Source organism: Schistocerca gregaria, chromosome 8 (assembly GCF_023897955.1).
Source record: "Schistocerca gregaria isolate iqSchGreg1 chromosome 8, iqSchGreg1.2, whole genome shotgun sequence".
Classification (NCBI taxonomy): domain Eukaryota; kingdom Metazoa; phylum Arthropoda; class Insecta; order Orthoptera; family Acrididae; genus Schistocerca; species Schistocerca gregaria.
Window position 1 is genome coordinate 135,515,996 of NC_064927.1, and position 13,243 is coordinate 135,529,238.

The window sequence follows — 13,243 nt, forward strand, 5'->3', positions numbered from 1 at the left end:
TTCCAACACCGCAGTTGAGGCTAGTACTCCCTCACCGCACGCGACGCCTTCTGTGCCGGACCCGCTAACTAAAGACAAGGCCGCCGCTACATGCAAGCGTAACGCACTTTTTTCGCCGACTCCAGAAGCGTTTGTCACCCCTGTGCGGCAGGCATCTTCCCTAGAAATGCCTGTCGCGCCACCAACTCAGATTATGGCCACACAGCACACTACGTCAGCAAGGACACAAACAGCTGACCCGAAGACAACCTAACAGCACCCTCGGAATACTTTGGACCTGCCGAACCACACCAGGCGCGTTGACCTCGCGCCACTCGAACAGACTGCTGCACGAGTGCTCACAAGTACACAGTCGCATGCATCGACCAACAGTCGCAGTTGTTACAAATGGAACCATCCACAAACTGCGCCTAACTGATGGACCTCCAATCTCTTGTAGAATTAGATGCTTAAAACCTGAACTTGTGCAGACCGCGAAGGAGCAAATTACTGAGCTTTTACAAGCCAAAGTACTGGAGCCCTCCTCCAGCGTGTGGTCTATGCCGATACGTTTCGTAGATAAGAAAGACGGTAACAAGAGAATGTGGAGAGACTACAGACTACTTAACGCCTGCACTATTCTTGACAAGTACCCTGTACCCAACATAGCCGATTTTGCACACGCACTTCCCGGCTGTACTTATTTTTCGGTCATAGACAGCAAACATGCGTATCATCAAATACCTATGGCACCCAAAGACGTTGAAAAGACGGCCATTACCACACCTTTTGGCCTCTTTGCACACCGTTACATGCCTTTCGGTCTTCGTAACGCAGCCCATACTTGGCAGCAATTCATAAATGAGGTTCTCTTCCACCTCTATTTCTGTTTCACCTATTTAGGCGACACCATCATGTTCAGCCCTTCACTAGAGGACAACAGGACCCATGTACAAACTGTTCTCGATACCTTGCAGGCAGCAGATATCGAAACTAACAGTAAAAAGCTGCAGTTACACCGGACGTCCATCGACTTCATAGGGTTCGTGGTGTTATCAGCGGGCAGTGCAACCAGTGTTAGAGATGCAACGCCCGACTACTTACAAGGAACTGCGCCATTTCTTAGGAACAATAAACTATTACAGGAAGCTCCTACCTGCCGTGGCAGGTCCAGGCTCCACTTACGGACGCGCTCGCAGGACAGTTAACTTTAGGCACACGATCTGTCCCTTGAACAGAAGAAATTAACTCCGCTTTCGAGAAGTTAAAAAAGCTTTTGGCCTCAGCGGTTACCATAGCACACCCTCACCTGGAGGCAGAACTATTCATAACTACAGACGCTAGCGAAAACGCAGTAGGCGCCGTCCTGAGCCAAACGGTCGGCGACTCTACCTCCCCACTGAGTTTCTTCTCGAAGAAATTGAACAACACACAGAAGTAGTACTCCGCTTTCAGTCGTGAACTATTAGCGGTATATGAGGCCATCAAACATTTTCGTCCAGAGATCGAGGGCCGAGGACTCTACGTACTCACGGACCACAAACTGTTAGCCGGTGCAATACAGAACCCCCCAAAAGACCCGCCCTCACGCCGTTTTCGATATTTCGACTTCATATCACAGTTAACCACTGATATGCGGTATATCAGGGGCACCGACAACGTCGTCGCAGACTTCCTATCGCGAGTGGACACAGTGACGTCACTTTTCGGTATACCGAACCTCGCTACCTTGCAAGCAGGCAACGAGGAACTCTTGACAATGATATCGGTCCAAATCTCGTCACTCAAACCAGTACGCACTACTTACATGGGCGTAGTGGGAGAGATCCACCAGGACCCTACGACCGTTCAACCCGCCTTACAGTGCGAATTGTTTCTCAAGCTCCACAATTTAGTGCACCCTGGCATCCGCACATCCACATGGAACGTTTTGTTTGGCACAACATGAAGCGTAACTGCCAAGAGTGGGCCCGCAACTGTACAGCATGGCAACAGAACAAAATATCACGTCACACCATACCCGCACTGCATAGTTTCCCTATACTCACAAGCTGGTTTCAACATGTCCACATAGACTAAGTGGATCCCCTCCCCCCCCCCCCCCTCCTCTGAGGGCTACAGGTACATCCTTTCAGTAATTGACAGGACAACACGGTGGATGGAAGCAGCACCCCTGCTGAATATTACCGCAGAGACTGTAGCACAAGAATTCGCCTTTGTTTGGATCGCTTGTTTTGGTTCCCCTGCCACTGTCACTACCGACCAAGGTCGCCAGTTCGATTCCACATTGTTCAACTCACTCTGCACTCTTTGCGTCATTGCCCGTGTTCGCACCTCAGCCTACCACCCCCAATCCAATGGATTAGTTGAGCGATGGCACAGGACGCTAAAGACTGCAATTCGATGCCACGGAAAGCTATGGACAGAGGCACTGCCATGCGTACTGCTTGGCCTCCATGCCACCTACAAGGAAGACTTGAAGGGCACAACTACTGAGTTCGTGTACGGACAGACACTCGTCTTACCTGGTGAACTGGTCAATCTCTCACCTGAACCCATCCTCTCCGAGCTACCCACCTTACTCGAACGTGTCAAACTGCATTGCTCTAAACTCCTACCACTCACCCCCCCCCCCCCTTCCAGTCACACTCCCCCGCTCACATACATCCTGCGAACATTGGAAACCGGCACACATGTAATGCTCCACGTGACACAGTGTCGACTCCCCTAAAGCCTACCTAAACTGGCCCACATAAAATCATTAAACGCAAAGACCAGACGTTAGACATCAAGGTCAAAGGCAGCCCAGTCCACTTCACCGTGTAAAACCAGCATATGTGGAGCCGACGTTCAGGCCCCTCCTATCGAGGATGCAATTCCTCGAATCACATTCACAGTTCACAATCGAGCTCCCTTATTTTGCTCCCAGCTGCTCCCACTTCTAGGCCCCCTGCAACTTGCAGCGGTCCTGGCTCACGCTTCCGGGGTTTCTTGCCCTGACCTTCACTGTCCAACTCAACCCAAGCTGAGTCCAGTGACACCAACAGCTCTCCATCATGCTCTTTACCCCCTCTCAGACCTCTCCCCACACGCCGGGAACATTAAGGTACTCCCAATCACGCACATATTATCACCACACTCCCATGCCCCCCTAGCCAGGTCAGCACAAACCACTGACCCCTCCCAGCTCGCCATTCCAAGGCTTCTGAGCACCCCTACCTAGAACTGATCAGGGCCTTCCACCAGAAACCCACAAGATTGAAGTGCAGGTGGACATTTCCCCTGGGGATATCACGATCCTAGGTGATTCTGCTTACATACTGTTAGGAGTAAAACCGAGTGTGTCGCCCCCTACTTCCACACCAGCCACTTCAGTAGTGCGACGATTCCCACTCCTGCCCTGCACATCTGTTGACTCAATCAGAGCGTTCGTGTGCTCTAATGGGTTCATGTTCCTGTGTGTGCTGTGTGCGTCACAGATCTCCTCACCATACCCACACTCCAGGGCTGGCCGGCGCCTTCGCTACCCTCAGAGATTCGACGACTACACTGTCCAGTGCCCCCCCCCCCCCCCTCGAGCTGCAAGCACAGCCATCACCGCCGATCCCAGACGACGCCGAGGAGTTATCAATCACACATCTGCCTGTCGGCCCGCTGCCCCCGCCCACTGCACCGACGAGTACTCCATACACCAGGGGGGGGGGGGGGGGAAGGGGGGCCTATGTTCACAGAAGTAGTTAAACACTGACTGTCACCAGCTATGAAAGTTTGATTTCTCTTTGCCATGTTCTTTGGAGCATCAAGCAGAGACCCACATCTTGACGCCCTTTTCTTAGTCTTTGTGCTGTATACATTGTGCCATCAAGTACAATAAATCAGTGTTTTAAGTAATGGGTGTATTATTCAGTATTATAGTACCTACTTATACCCCATAGCAGCACCTCAAGCAAATCTTCTGAAGTCATCCATTGCATCACCAACAGATCAGCAGTTACTACAGCACAGATTAGATTAGATTAGATTAGATTAGATTAATACTTGTTCCATAGATCATGAATACGACACTTCGTAATGATGTGGAACGTGTCAGGTTAATAAAAGATGTCTGTACAAGAAATTACATTACACAAAATATTGCATGACACTAATGATTAAGTTTTTTTTTTTTTTTTTTTTTTTTTTTACTTACTTACTTTATATCTAAAAATTCAGCCAATGAGTAGAAGGAGTTGTCATCTAGAAATTCTTTTAATTTATTTTTAAATGTTAGTTGGCTACCTGTCAGGCTTTTGATGCTGTTTGGTAGGTGCCCAAAGACTTTTGTGGCAGCATAATTTACCCCTTTCTGTGCCAAAGTCAGATTTAACCCTGCATAGTGAAGATCATCCTTTCTCCTGGTGTTATAGGTATGCACACTGCTATTACTTTTGAATTGGGTTGGATTATTATCAACAAATTTCATAAGGGAATATATATACTGTGAGGTTACTGTGAGGATCCCTAGATCCTTAAATAGATGTCTGCAGGATGACCGTGGGTGGGCTCCAGCAATTATTCTGATTACACGTTTTTGTGCAATGAATACTTTTCTACTCAACAATGAATTACCCCAGAATATGATGCCATACGAAAGCAGTGAATGAAAGTAGGCATAGTAAGCTAATTTACTGAGATTCTTATCACCAAAATTTGCAATAACCCTAATAGCATACGTAGCTGAACTCAGACGTTTCAGCAGACCATCAATGTGTTGCTTCCAGTTTAACCTCTCATCAATGGACACACCTAAAAATTTTGAAAATTCTACCTTAGCTACAGACTTCTGTTCAAATTCTATATTTATTACTGGAGTTTTGCCATTTACTGTATGGAACTGTATATACTGTGTTTAATACTCAACATAATTTTTAATGAACAAAAAAATGGAATTCAAATACAAAAATAAATTCTTCCAAGTGTAACAAGAATCCACATAGACACACAATACAGGAGTCAGGATTTGATGCAAGAGGATTAACTGGACCTCATATTGGATATAATCCTTTCCAAGTTCAACATACTTCCCAAGATGATAATGAATCTTTATTAAACAACTCATTGCCAGATAAAATGTTTCGTTTCATTCTTTGTGTTATAGATCAGCTGTGGAAAAATGAACCAGCAGATACACAGCCCTTTAGAACTACACTGCTTATACTGATTCCCATATAAGGAAGCTAACAAGGTTACTATATGCAAAATCAGGAATTTTAGAGTTTTGCAACAAAATGCTAGATCTGCTATGTCCAACAAAATCAGCCTGTAAAATGAATTTCATCGACAGAAGATTATGATATCCTGCATGGTTCCAGTCTTCCTTACCTATAACTTTCAAAGAATGTTCTTTGACAAGTTCTGACAGACTAGATGGAAAAGCTGGTGTGGCAATTTTACAGTGGTATATCATATACTAATGTAAATCTACAGTCACACAATTCAAATTTACATGCATTAGCTTTTTCTATGCCTTGTATCACATCTACCTTCTTTATAGTGTCTGTTTATAATCCACTAAGAAATAAAATAGAAGCTGGGACATGGAATCAGCTAAATATGCCAGTCACTGTATGTGGTGATTTCAGCTCCCACTGTAAGAGTTGGGGCAGTGATTACACAGACAGAGAAGGAAACAACTTATTGACAGCAATAGAAGATAACCAAGAAACTAACCAACAAACTGTAATGAATGGTGGCCCACCCACCTTCATTCATCATCTGCTTGAAATACAGTTCACCCCAGACATTATGCTGTATTCTCCTAGCATCGCCAATATTTCCAACTGGGAACTTTTAAGCGATCCACTAGTTTCAGACACTGACAATCAAAAATTTATATACATTTTTTTGTGTAGACCATCAAGCTGATGACTTTTGCAAATGTCTTGCATAGGTTTAGCTAACACTTACATACAGTAGTAGTACATACATTCATCTTAATATTCCAATTGTATTACTTATTACAGAAGAGGGCAAGTAGATTAGAATTTACTGAGCGAATATAAACATTTATTCACTAAGAAGGGTTTTAAGTACCTGTTGAACGACTTTAGTTCACAAGTTTGCACAGCATGCGGCATTATCTATTTTACATGAAAGTTTAGTACACTGTTTGTGATTTGTCAAGTATGTGCTCAGTAATCACATAAACGAGAGTTTGATGTTGTAAGCCCTCAATTTCTTAATGAGCTATTCATGGTTGATTGAGTTGAAAGCTTTGGAAAGATCTAAGAATACGCCTGCTCTCTTCAGGCCTTGGTCTAGGAGAGTGTACACTAAATGGAGAAATTCAGCAACTGCAGTAGTTGTGCACCGATCTTTCCTAAAGCCATACTGGGTTTCTGTCAACAATTTGTTCTTTGTAACATAAACAGTGATCTGAGAAAGGGTAACCATTTCAAAAACCTTACTAAACCTTACTGAGTGGTAGTTTGAAATCTCTTTTGTATTCCCCTTCTTATGCTCTGGTTTAACAATACTTATTTTTAGGCTACTAGGATAAGAACTACTGACGGCCTTGGGAGAGCCAGTCATGACAAAACTCTACCAGCTGGTGAGCAAGATGTATGAGACAGGCGAAATACCCTCAGACTTCAAGAAGAATATAATAATTCCAATCCCAAAGAAAGCAGGTGCTGACAGATGTGGAAATTACCGAACTATCAGTTTAATAAGCCACGGCTGCAAAATACTAACGCGAATTCTTTACAGACGAATGGAAAAACTGATAGATGCAGACCTCGGGGAGGATCAGTTTGGATTCCGTCGAAATGTTGGAACACGTGAGGCAATACTGACCTTACGACTTATTTTAGAAGAAAGATTAAGAAAAGGCAAACCTACGTTTCTAGCATTTGTAGACTTAGAGAAAGCTTTTGACAATGTTGACTGGAATACTCTTTTTCAAATTCTAAAGGTGGCAGGGGTAAAATACAGGGAGCGAAAGGCTATTTATAATTTGTACAGAAACCAGATGGCAGTAATAAGAGTCGAGGGGCATGAAAGGGAAGCAGTGGTTGGGAAAGGAGTGAGACAGGGTTGTAGCCTCTCCCCGATGTTATTCAATCTGTATATTGAGCAAGCAGTAAAGGAAACAAAAGAAAAATTTGGAGTAGGTATTAAAATTCATGGAGACGAAGTAAAAACTTTGAGGTTCGCCGATGACATTGTAATTCTGTCAGAGACGGCAAAGGACTTGGAAGAGCAGTTGAACGGAATGGACAGTGTCTTGAAAGGAGGATATAAGATGAACATTAACAAAAGCAAAACGAGGATAATGGAATGTAGTCAAATTAAATTGGGTGATGCTGAGGGAATTAGATTAGGAAATGAGACACTTAAAGTAGTAAAGGAGTTTTGCTATTTAGGAAGTAAAATAACTGATGATGGTCGAAGTAGAGAGGATATAAAATGTAGACTGGCAATGGCAAGGAAAGCGTTTCTGAAGAAGAGAAATTTGTTAACATCGAATATAGATCTATGTATCAGAAAGTCGTTTCTGAAAGTATTTGTTTGGAGTGTAGCCATGTATGGAAGTGAAACATGGACGATAACTAGTTTGGACAAGAAGAGAATAGAAGCTTTCGAAATGTGGTGCTACAGAAGAATACTGAAGATAAGGTGGATAGATCACGTAACTAATGAGGAGGTATTGAATAGGATTGGGGAGAAGAGAAGTTTGTGGCACAACTTGACTAGAAGAAGGGATCGGTTGGTAGGACATGTTTTGAGGCATCAAGGGATCACAAATTTAGCATTGGAGGGCAGCGTGGAGGGTAAAAATCGTAGAGGGAGACCGAGAGATGAGTACACTAAGCAGATTCAGAAGGATGTAGGTTGCAGTAGGTACTGGGAGATGAAGCAGCTTGCACAGGATAGAGTAGCATGGAGAGCTGCATCAAACCAGTCTCAGGACTGAAGACAACAACAACAACAACAGGATAAGTGTTTTCTCCAACACTATAGTTAATGAGGTACACGAGAGGTGTAACTATTTGTGTTATGCATTTTTAACTGCTACTAAATTGCCAGTATCCATTAAAACTAGGTTTTAGATGAAGCAGGTGTCAAACACAGTTTGAAAGACTCTTTGATAGGCAACTCCTTCTACTCCGTAGATGTATATCATAACAGAGACAGTTAAGCCAGGTTAAGTAAAATCTTTTTCTTAGATTTCAGCTTTGATGGGACTTGACCACAACAGTCAATAGTAGGTATTTTGTGTATGATAAATTTATTAATAGTGCATAACCTTGTTGCACCCTGACTGTGTGTTAAATCTGCAAATATTAGCTGTTTCAGTTTACTGCGAGGGAAACGTTTGGGTTAGTTACACCAAACAACCCCCATTTAGCAGTAGTTCATTTATTCACCCAAAACAAGGAAGACTCACAAAGAACTGACATGGCGGAACAGGCCAAAGATAATCTTAGCAGAGTTCAAAGATGGACGCATCGATGTTGGTGTCGATTTCATCGGCGCCACAACTGCGCTGTATTCACCTATTTCTACAATCTCCTGACGAATGATCAGGGTATAAGTATTATATTCAAATGTTTTTTTATCTTATACTTTCTGACATGTTCCACACCCACAAGAATCATCTCATTTTTGTGTCTATGGAACAAAACTGAATCTAAGCTAATTTGGACTAATCTAGTAGACTACAAAATAGAACAATCAATTGATGTAATGAAGTCTATAGCTGGCACTTGGTGGGGTACTCATCTCGCTGTTCTGCCGATATTATACAGAGTACTAATAACATTAGTACTAGACTAAGGAAGCTATCTTTGTGGTAATGGTTCAGAAAAGCTCTGTCTAGATAATCTTCAATATTGTTGTCTTGGGATATGTATATAAGGAATGCAATCCACAGCCATAAATGCATTGTTGGCTGAAGCAGTAGGAAAGCCACTTTCAGAAAGAAGGCTTCAAATAACAAAGACGATCTTACAATGGAAGAGACGAGACTCAGGTCTTAGTTCACATCGACCCCTACACCAATTACAATCACTGGGTGTGTCATTAGTTCAAATTCAAATCAGTCTCACAACTGTAATATTACCCTCTCACACATCACCACTAAAATTCACTGTCAGGTCATTATTTTCAAAAGCTTCAAGAGCCATAATATGCACAAAAGAAAACCTTTTAATAATCTTCATTATCTCGGTGTTGATGGTATTAAGTCTTGAGTGTAGGGAACGTTCTTGAGGCTGAAATTTTTATAACGTTGCGGGTTCTAGTTGAACTGAATAACTTATGAAAATTTGCTACGAATGTCTTTTTCTTTTATCCCATTCTTTTATGTCACACCACTTCAGAACATAAAATCACTTTGTTGTTGACAAGATTAGAAATTCGTCTACTTCCATCAGAGGCATGCCAACTACTACTACATTCTGCAGTACTCACACTATTCCAAACAGTTTACAAAGCAAAAGATTTTATGTACTGTTTTGAAAAAAGAAGAATCGTCACATTATTTTATAAATTAATCCAGAAATAAATTTAATAATTAGCATAATATTGTGAAATTAATAACATGAATTTTAAATGTACCAGAAATTTTGTAATTTCAAATATTTTTAAAAGAAGAGTAATTTTAACTGTATGTACAGAGAAATAACAAATTAATTTCTTTTTACATATTTTAGCCCGAAACACAACACATCACATACCAAATCATTTGAAGTTCATTCAGTTAGACCGCTGATACAATGTTCACCTATGCAATGAATCGAGAGAATACATGGTATAGGTTATTTCTATAAAAAAAAAAGGTAATGTTAGAGGAGAGTGACACATTATACAACCTCTCCTGTTATTAGCAGCCATTCAAGAGGTCCAAGTAAATTTCCATTCAGTTGCCAGTTGAGTAATGCTACAACTTTTTATTGTAACCTGACAAAGTGCTGTTCTTATAAATGGAACCAGGATGCCATGAATTGAATTTTTGAAGTTTCTTCTAAGGCGCTGTTAATATTTCCAGATGGGTCAAAAAGGAGATTCAGTGCTTCCCTTTGCTGTGCTTTTTTATACCTGTAAATAGGACTTTGCAAACAATTTATCCTTCCAATACATTCCTCCATCTATACCACAGAAAAAATAGCCATGAAGGAGGCACTATTACTAGGTAGACAAACAGGATATGGCAACATTGCAGTTATTTCATATTCAAAAAGTGTTATTCTAACAAACAAAAATTGAAAATAGAACTATGATACAAACTTACATACAGCTGAAATTATTCACATGGTGATGCAAAGCAATGATAAAGGAATTCTATCTTCTTTCATTTGTATTCTCAGACTTTCAGACATAATAGAAAACGAACACACAGATCAGGTCTGAAGTCAGTAGGAATTTTATATCACTCAAGAGTTTCTAAATCCGACCTCAGTCCATGGATCGAGGAAAAAATTATTATTTATTCAAAAGAATGTTGGAACCCATCTGTAGCCAATAAGGACAGCTTATATGCATTAATACAAGAATCTATCTCACATAAACCTTGATTCAAGGACAGAAATCTTTAAAGGAAATTAATAACTACTATATTTAGATATGGTCCAGTCACTGATATTTTCCAGCCCAAATTCACCAAATTGGAGTCTTGGATTCTCCTTATTGTGACAGTGACAATATCTCCTTGACAGCTAAAACCATATTTTTTTTAGCTTGTCCAAAACAGAGTATGCCCACTACCTTGTGGCTGCAAGACAATATTTAAATTTGTGACTTCAATTCAAATTACAGCATAGATACTTAGATGTTCAAGAAAGTACCATACAAAATATATTATTTAATCATTAAAATTTTCAGTACATTATATATGTAATATTAGTGGTTATGTGGTACTATTTACGAAGAGGTAAAGAAAACAGAAAACTAAAAAAAACTTGTATTTTACTTTAGATAAAAACAAACATAGAATCATTTATTCCACATAATATTACAGATTTACATAGAAATAAAGCAGAATGGAACAACATACTGACAGCGCAACTCAAAGAGTGCAGTACACACAAGTACTCACAATCAGAAAACAATGCATTGTATCAAGAGTTTCTGAATCTGATCTGTGACATGTTACGTCACAAAATTTTTAAGTTTTGACTCATGCTATTCCACTTGATAATTGCCACAGAATCTAAATTGCGGTATTAGGTTTTAGAAATAAATAATTTTACAGTTAAATCATGACCATGACAGCATGTACAAAAGTATTGCGTGACTGAACTTCAACTAGGGGAAATGGATTTATTTATTTATTTCGAGTTCTATATATCCATATGAGAATATATCTCTGGATATAGAATGAGTCTGATTTTTACAAATTATTGTTTAGTGCTAAGTGCATTGTTCTCATCATATTAATAATAGGAACAGATAAGTTAACGTATAACATAACGTATGAGTTACTGTACTTGACTTCGGAATGAATATACATTTATACATACAGATATACATACATTTCAGTTTTTAAATTACACCGTAGATAGATTAAGAATGATAAACAATTATAAAGGCTGCAAAAAACGCATACTCAGGAAATATTATGCATTTTGGCTTAGAAATTCGCCTATACTATAAAAAAATCCATCTAGAAGGAACTGCCTCGGCTTTTCTTTAAAGTGGGGTATGTTTCCAACCAGTTCTTCAATTATTGGTGGAAGGACATTAAAAATCTGGGTGTCACAGTCTAAAACCCCCCTCTGCACGATGCTCTTTGTTTTTACATCATAATGAATATCAAGTTTTCTTCTGGTGATATAATTACGGTACAGACTATTGAATTAAAATAAATTGATATTTTTTGAAACAAAACACATCAGGGAAAAATATATTGAACAGTTGTTGTAAAGATTTGATCTCTAAATAGATTTCTGTATGAGTGCCTAGGATGTACTCCACACATAATTCTTATGGCTCACTTGTGTGCATGGAACAATTTTCTTCTCGTCAATTGATTTCCCCAAATATTACACGTTAGGCCATAAGCTTATGGAAATAGCAAAAGTATGCTGTTCTGTTATGTTCACCTCCCTACTGTCTGATGTGATTCTCAAGGCAAATGTTATTGAGTTTAACCTTTTCCACAGATCTTGAATATGGTAGTGCCATTTAAGTTTGCTGCGTATATGCAGACCCAAGAATTTGGAGGACTCAACCTTTGTATTTGAGGAAAGAACATAATTTGTCTTTTTTAGATTGATGGCAAGACCATTAGGCTCGAACCACTTGTCATATCTGCAAAAGCCTTATTTACTATCTCATTTTATACATTCCCCAAGGGATTATTAACTGCTATGGAAGTCATAAACGAACATGGTGAGTTTCCCGTGTTTTGTGCATAGTGGTAGATCATTTATAAATATTAGAAAAGGAAGTGGGCCCAATACTGAGGCTTGAGGTACTCCAGTGGCAATGGATCCCCAGTTGGAAGACACCATGCAATACTTCCATGATTACTTTCTGGTTTCTACCACACAGACAGGATTCAAGCCATTTGCCTTTTGTTCCACTCATTCCTAGGGTGTTGGCTTTATTCAGAAGAAAATGGTGACTTACACTGTCAAAAGCTTTTGACAGGTCCCAAAGTATTCGAACTGTCAGCATATTATTATTTATAGATTCTAAAACATTGTCAACAAATGCATCCTCAGTTGATACCCTTTTTGTAAGCCAAACTGGCAACTGCTGAGGGTGCAACGTTTACTAAGATGCTCAACCACTCTGTTGTGCACCAATTTCTCTAGTACCTTAAGAAAACTGAGAGTATCATATGAAATGGGTCGATAATTTGTAGCATCAATCTTTTCCCCCTTTCTATTAATTGGTCGTATAAGTCCGCATTTTAGCCTGTCAGGGAATACGCCTTCCTCCAGTGACAAATTATAAATATGGCTGAGGACTGTACTTTTTCATTACAACAGTATTTCTGTAACTTGGTAGAAGTGTTATCAACTCCAACAGAGTTTTTACTTTTTAAAGACAGAATTACTTTTTCTATTTCTTTCACTGCCATTTTCCAAACATTTTGTTACTAAAGTGTATCTTTATTTACAGTACCCAGGCACCCCATTTGTTTTGTGACTGTTAAGAAATGGTTTTTGAAAATATTAGCCACTATTTCAGGATCATCCACTGTATTGCACCCATTTCTTAAACTAGTAATTTCTTTGGCAGTTGATCTTTTCCCAGTCTCACCTCTCACATATTT